This window comes from Lepidochelys olivacea (assembly GCF_965140295.1).
Source record: "Lepidochelys olivacea isolate rLepOli2 genome assembly, chromosome: 3".
NCBI lineage: Eukaryota > Metazoa > Chordata > Testudines > Cheloniidae > Lepidochelys > Lepidochelys olivacea.
In genome coordinates this window covers 11,070,363-11,078,445 of record NC_140413.1, presented here as the reverse complement: position 1 = coordinate 11,078,445, position 8,083 = coordinate 11,070,363, and the positions used below count along the sequence as shown (strand labels likewise).

The 8,083-nt window shown below is 41.5% G+C and overlaps 1 long non-coding RNA gene across 1 annotated transcript; it reads right to left on the bottom strand.

The window, feature by feature from the left end:
* Positions 1–673: 673 nt before the first annotated feature.
* Positions 674–6,580, bottom strand: LOC311518817. Its single transcript, XR_014711122.1, has 3 exons — positions 6,441–6,580; positions 4,506–4,644; positions 674–1,007 (listed from the first exon to the last, which is right to left on the bottom strand). It is a non-coding gene; the product is annotated as an uncharacterized lncRNA (long non-coding RNA).
* Between the last annotated feature and the right edge of the window lie 1,503 nt (positions 6,581–8,083).

The window sequence follows — 8,083 nt, the reverse complement described above, 5'->3', positions numbered from 1 at the left end:
TTTGATGTTAACTTTATTTGTTTTAAAAAGACTTGTGTCTGGGTCTTACCATTTGTTAAGGTTTCCATGCTGCTGTACCAATCCCCGCCCATTGCTTGAATCTAGGGTCTTTAGCTCCAAAGCACAGATTTCTATTGCTTGTGATAAAGGTAAACCTGTTAGCTGAAAGCACAAGTAAGCTGGATCAATCACTAGCAAGGGATGGAGCGCACATTTTGGACACTACAGCACCATGACCTCACTTGGGCCCAAGCTTGCAGTCTTATTTAGGCAAAAGTCCCCAAGAATTTGCTCTCTAGGGTTGCCACATGTCTAGGTTTGCCCAGGATCACCCTTTTTCTGAGGTAGCTGTCACAGGAAATCTGTCAGGGTGCTCAGTACACACCAACAGCTGGCCAGTGTTATGGGCTCAGGATCATCCCAGATGTCCTGGGTTTTTTGGACCTCAGAGGTGGCAACAGTATTGCTCTCATCAATATCAATTGGAGTTTTGGTGGAATAAGAACATCAGGATGGACTGTCACTTAGGTTCTTCTCTGGGGAAATCCTAAACTCTTTCATTTTGGATTTAGAATCAATTGTCTATGAGGCATGCTTGAGTCAGTGAACTTTTGCATCCATATTATAAAACAACCTCATGGCTGGTATAAATAAAAAAGAGAGATCACTGATAGTGAGTTAATAAATCCTTTATTTTTTGCAAATAAAATAATAGTGAGTGTGTATGTTATACTGCACATCTCCAAAGTGCTACACAAGCTGATTAATATTCAAAACCTCCCTGAGAGGTAGGCTGGAAGATGCATGCAAGCAGGAGTAGCCCCAAGGCTTTGATTGATGTCTAGACAGTGGGTATAAACAGGATATTTTTTAGGCAACTTATTTTAATGATCATTTGCAGGAGAGCTTAGAGCAAGGATGAGTTGATCAAAAACATTTCCTCCTGGCAGTAAGACTGTTACTGCTTTTATTGGCCCCCAAAATGATCTTCTTATGCTCTTGGAATCCTATGAGGATAAAAAGCGATGAGTTATTTCATGGAAGTGTAATCTCGAAGGTTCGGATCCACCCTTCTTCTTAACACCCATCTGTCACCTTTTTTTTTTTTTAATACTTTGGTCAGATTTCTGCATTTCACCCTGCCACCATTATGGGCCAGATCCTGAGCTGGAATAAATCATGATAGCACCATAGCTGCCATCTTGGTCTTTGATATGTTGTGCTATCACCATTCTATTAATGGAATTATGCTGATTTATCCCTGTTTATTCATATGAGAGGATGGGGGTTATAGACTATGTCAAGGACCAAGGTAGTGCCTTGTCTTAAATGGTGTCGATGTAGTTTCCCACAGCACTACATGGGATGCCTTTAATCCCGTTCTTGGGGACGATCTGACCATATTTTTTTTGCCTGCCAGATGCCTTACAGTAAATTAACATCATGATATATGGTTGCTGGAAAAACCCATAAAGCACCAGCTGCTCAGCTGATATAAATCAGTCACTCCATTGACTGGAATGGCACTACACCTTTTACTCCTGAGGATCTGCCTCAGTATCTCTTGCTCTGATGAAACATGTAAATATATGTCTGCTACAGTGGGAAGATGTAGGGCCCTATCCTGCTTCCACTGAAGCCAGTGGGAGTTTTGCCATTGAATTCAGCAGGCCCTATCTGAACTTCTAATGGACAATCATAGCCCTGAGTGTCAAATAATTAAACAAAACTACTAGGAAGCAAATTGCAAGGTGGATAAACTTTTATCTTATCAAATTAAAGCTGATCCCTAAAGGTGTACAGGAAACAACTTAAAACCACAGGGGAAAGGAATGTTTTGCTCACCAGGGAAATTCCCAGTACTGTAAGAAATTCATCTTCAAAGAGAAGCGTGAAATAAATATCCTGCTGCCTCCACCCATTTCCAAATTCACTCAGACATTCATTCAGCCACCATGTTCACACACACACACACTTCCCTAGCCACACAAATACACACATCTCCAGGCTCCCACCTGCCAAAAAACCCAAACACATATTCCTTAATAGACCAGGTCAAAGCAAACAAACAAAAAACAGGGGGTGGGGTGGGGAGGAATGCAAATGTTTTGTGGACATTGTTCCCTTTTTTCTTTTTCTTTTTTTTTTTTGGAAAACGTTTTGAACGGCATGTGAAAAAAAAACAGAGAAATGTACACAACCATTGTCGAAAATGTCAACCTCTTTTCTTACCAGAATTCAAATTATGAATGAAAAATTTCATCCAGTGATCAAACCCAATTACACACTCACTCCTTAAATACAAACCCACCCTACACACACAGTCATCCTCCCTCTACGCACAGCCTCCCTGCACACCAGATTCACCTCCTAATTATGGAAATAGGAGCCTGTGTTATTATGATGGCAGAGTGACAACTATTTCTATGACAGGTTTCAGAGTAACAGCCGTGTTAGTCTGTATTCGCAAAAAGAAAAGGAGTACTTGTGGCACCTTAGAGACTAACCAATTTATTTGAGCATAAGCTTTCGTGAGCTACAGCTCACTTCATCTGATGCATACTGTGGAAAGTGTAGAAGATCTTTTATACACACAAAGCATGAAAAAATACCTCCCCCCACCCCACTCTCCTGCTGGCAATAGCTTATCTAAAGTGATCACTCTCCTTACAATGTGAATGATAATCAAGTTGGGCCATTTCCAGCCCAAATCCAGGTTTTCTCCCCCCCCCCCCCCCCCCGCACACACACAAACCCACTCTCCTGCTGGTAATAGCTTATCTAAAGTGACCACTCAATGTATACCTTCAGATCAGCGGCACTGCTATGGGTACCCGCATGGCCCCACAGTATGCCAACATTTTTATGGCTGACTTAGAACAACGCTTCCTCAGCTCTCGTCCCCTAATGCCCCTACTCTACTTGCGCTATATTGATGACATCTTCATCATCTGGACCCATGGAAAAGAAGCCCTTGAGGAATTCCACCATGATTTCAACAATTTCCATCCCATCATCAACCTCAGCCTGGTCCAGTCCACACAAGAGATCCACTTCCTGGACACTACAGTGCTAATAAACGATGGTCACATAAACACCACCCTATACCGGAAACCTACTGACCGCTATTCCTACCTACATGCCTCCAGCTTTCACCCTGACCACACCACACGATCCATCGTCTACAGCCAAGCTCTGCGATACAACCGCATTTGCTCCAACCCCTCAGACAGAGACAAACACCTACAAGATCTCTATCAAGCATTCTTACAACTACAATACCCACCTGCGGAAGTGAAGAAACAGATTGATAGAGCCAGAAGAGTTCCCAGAAGTCACCTACTACAGGACAGGCCTAACAAAGAAAATAACAGAATGCCACTAGCCGTCACCTTCAGCCCCCAACTAAAACCCCTCCAACGCATTATTAAGGATCTACAACCTATCCTGAAGGATGACCCAACACTCTCACAAATCCTGGGAGACAGGCCAGTCCTTGCCTACAGACAGCCCCCCAACCTGAAGCAAATACTCACCAGCAACCACATACCACACAACAGAACCACTAACCCAGGAACCTATCCTTGCAACAAAGCCCGTTGCCAACTGTGCCCACATATCTATTCAGGGAACACCATCACAGGGCCTAATAACATCAGCCACACTATCAGAGGCTCGTTCACCTGCACATTCACCAATGTGATATATGCCATCATGTGCCAGCAATGCCCCTCTGCCATGTACATTGGTCAAACTGGACAGTCTCTACATAAAAGAATAAATGGACACAAATCAGATGTCAAGAATTATAACATTCATAAACCAGTCGGAGAACACTTCAATCTCTCTGGTCACGCGATTACAGACATGAAAGTTGCTATATTACAACAAAAAAACTTCAAATCCAGACTCCAGCGAGAAACTGTTGAATTGGAATTCATTTGCAAATTGGATACAATTAACTTAGTCTTGAATAGAGACTGGGAGTGGCTAAGTCATTATGCAAGGTAACCTATTTCCCCTTGTTTTTTTTCTAACCCCCCCCCCCCCAGACGTCCTTGTTAAACCCTGGATTTGTGCTGGAAATGGCCCATCTTGATTATCATACACATTGTAAGGAGAGTGGTCACTTTAGATAAGCTATTACCAGCAGGAGAGTGGGTTTGTGGGGGGGGGGGGAGGGAGGTGGTGAGAAAACCTGGATTTGGGCTGGAAATGGCCCAACTTGATTATCATTCACATTGTAAGGAGAGTGATCACTTTAGATAAGCTATTGCCAGCAGGAGAGTGGGGTGGAGGGAGGTATTTTTTCATGTTTTGTGTGTATAAAGATCTTCTACACTTTCCACAGTATGCATCAGATGAAGTGAGCTGTAGCTCACGAAAGCTTATGCTCAAATAAATTGGTTAGTCTCTAAGGTGCCACAAGTAATCCTTTTCTTTAACTATTTCTATATGGCTGCTTTGCCCTCTAGTGGCTTTCCACAGCTCAGTCAGCCTTTTACCTTGTACAGCATTTCAGTTGTCCACCGTGGCAAGTTCCTGAGATAGAAAAGACTGGGGGACAGTTTATTAAATGGCAGAAACCTCCTTGGGCTCTACAGGCCAGAGTGTCAGCAGGAGGAGGACCCATATCAGCAACACCTGAGTGAAGAAGAGTCTGTTAGCTTCTCAGTTTTCACTCATAAACATAGGGAAAATGTAGGGAGCTATTTCAGCAGTAGAGCCCATTCACGGAGGGATTAGCACAGGTACTCCTGGACAAATCCAGTGTTTCCACTGCATTTATTTTGTCCACTACAAAACTGCCCTGCGGCGTTCTGTTTTTTAAGGAACCATGGGAGTGGTGTGCATAGTCTGCCTGATGCCCCAGGATTGGACCAGACAGAAACCTGCAGGCTAATGAGCTGTTGACTGTAGTTGCAAATATAGACGGGTCCTTTGTTCCAGCGTGACCCACTCTATGTAGTGTTCTGTCCACTTTTTGTGGTGGCCGAGTCTTAGATAGAGGTTGCTACACCCTTGGCTAACAAATGATGCTCTTTTTGCTCTGGCAGCAGAATCTCAGCTGTTAAAATCCAGAGACACCACGTTCAGTCCATACTGCCAACATTACCTATGCACAAGGAAAGGGGATCGGGGGAAACTGACTTGCTGCCATGAAGGCTGCTGTGATTTCATATTCTCTCCCCCAAGTACCAGCTTCCAAACATGGCATTACTGGCATCAGCCTGAATACTGATTGTCCCGTACTATAACAATTGCTGTACAGTATATCCTGAATGGCAAAATATACCACTAGCTATAAATACTACAGAATAAGAAGTTTAAGGATGGTGCTCATGCCCTTTCACGGATTTCCTTTGCTATATACCATGAAAGCCTTGTGTAGACTAAGATTTAAAGATGTGATATTAGATCAAGTTACCTCAATCTAATTAATGTTACAGCTGGTCAGGGAACAGTTTTCCCATCCTGTGAGAATTTTCAAGATTTTGAAATAAACTTCCTGTTCCAAATCAGGATGAAAAGTCAAAATCTTAAAACTTTCCCTGAATTGAAAAGCTAAAACAAAAAGTCAGATCAGGTCAATTGAAACATCTTATTTTGATAATTTTGGAACATTTTATTGCAATTTTGACCTTTTCCTATTTTTTTAAACTATAAATTAGCATAAATTTTGAAACCAAAATTCATTTAGACCGCCAAAATGAACTTTTTGCGTTATAAACTGTCAAAATTCCCATTTTGACCATTTCAAACCGCTTCCCGCCCCGCCCCCCGTTTTTTGTCTAAGTGGGAAATTTGTCAAATGTTGTTCAAAATGTTTCCCTGCAAATAGATTTGATTTTGATGAATTAGCATTTTCTAAAAGAAAAAAGTTATGTTGAAAATTTCTTGACTGACTTTAACTGATACCTTCTTACTTTAAAAATTTCAAGTGATGGAAAATCCACCACATCCACTGGCAATCTGTCCCAGTAGTTAGTTACCCTCATTTTAAAATGTGTACCTTATTTCCAGTCTGAAATGGTCAAGATTCAACTTCCGGCCTTTGGATCTTGTGTTTGTCTTTGCTTGCTAGACTACAGGGTATATCTGCTCCTCATGTAGTTACTCTAGGGATTCATGGAGTACCTCAAAAAAGACAACCACTGTCTGTTTTAGGCTGACAAATGTAATTAAAATATCTATTGTAAATTATAGTCTGAGTTTATCTCTGCTGAGTTGGGCTTCTTTCCAAAGAACCTTTCAGTAAACTGGGTGCAGATGTCTTTTAATGAAATCAAAAGCTATTAAATATACTGTCCTCAATATTGCACTAACCCTGAACTCGATGTGAGGATCAGGATTTAGTCTATCATTAGCTCCTTACTTTATCTTTCCCATTCACATTGACATCCCTTTTCATCCTCCTTATCATGTATTGTACATCTCACCTGGAGTAGCCTGGAAAAGGAAGACCAGAACAGCAAAGAGCAGGTAAAGGATCTTCATGTCTGAAGATTGGCTGGGATCTTAGTTTCACTGGAGAGAAGAGACTCAAAGACCAATTGAGACTAAAGTTCATTAGAAGAAGATAATGGATTCCCCGTCTTTATAAGGCTCTGGGGATTAGGAAATGTTGATGCATGGGTGCTTTGTCAATAAATAACCATGCCTAACCTTTTGCAGAGCAGGTTGATTACCTCTGTTATTGCAGATTTCACTGAAGTATGTGACCAAAATGTTGCAATCTGCAGTGTGAATTTCCATTAGCAATGTCTATATGTTATATAACTTGAACAATGTGCAAGTCACACTGAGTTCTTTGTGTTCTCATGGCTTCTGTGGGTCTAATCCCATTAAACACGCAAGCTGGGCAAAATTTTTGTGCAAAATCATTTTTCCTCAAAAAATGCAGATACAGGTCAATTGATCAATTTGAAACAATTTCAGCAATTTTTTTTATCAGAAATAGAAAAAAAAAGTTGGAAATGTTAAGATGGTCATTTCAGCATCTCCAAAATTAAACCTTTTAACTTTTCATTTTGGAAAGACATTTCTGTTTTGGAATTTCCTTCCATTTTATTTAAAAACATTTAAAAACCTCAACATTGAAACAAATCTTTTTTTTTAATTTCAGTTCACTGAAAATTTGTAAACATTTTTGGGGGGGCTACTCAAAACTGTTTTTTTCCTTATTTTTTTGACCTGCATCTCCAGATGGCCAGTTATTCAGACAACACTACTGATGCCATGGGATCAGTTAAATACTGAGGGCAGGTCTACACCACAGCCTAAATTAATTTAAGTTACGTCACTCAGGGGTGTGAAAAAGTCCCTCCTCCACCCTGAGTGATGCAAGTTTCATGCTGTCTACACAGCCACAATGTCAGTGGAAGAGCATCTCCTGTCAGCACAGAGCATCTTCACCAGATGGAGCTGCACCCATGTAGCCTCAGTAACGTAGATTTGCCCTGAGTCATGGTCAGAGCAGGGGGTTTTAGGACTCAGGAACAAATGGATTCTTATCCCAGCTCTGACACTGATTCTCTGTGTAGCATTAGCGAGTCATTTAACCTTTGCCTCATTCTCACCATCTCTGTATCTGGGGATAGTACTTTCCAAAAGAGCTTGGTGGATTCTGCAGAAAAATATTTATTTGAATTAAAGCTGCAAATTCACGTCGTTTGCAACTCTTTTGATCATGCTTTGGGAGAAATTCACTCCTGTGCAGAGGGTCAGCACAAAGGAATGTGCCCCATTTAATTCCCTCTCTGGTCCTATTTTGAAGGCTTTACATGGACTTAAGTGGTGCCTAGGCCTTGAACTAGCTCTGTGCCTTGGGGTAAATGTCACCCTTTTTGAAAACTCATTAATAGTGATCTTGGGTGAGATCTAAAGCTCCCATTCACTTCCATGGGACCAGGATTTCAACACCTATATCAAGAGGATGAATACGGGTGGAAGCATAAGAATGGCCATACTGGGTCAGACCAATAGTCCATCTAGCCCAGTATCCTGTCTCCTAATAGTGGGCAATGCTAGAAGCTTCAGAGGGAAGGAACAGAATGGGGTAATTATCGAGTGGCCCATTCCC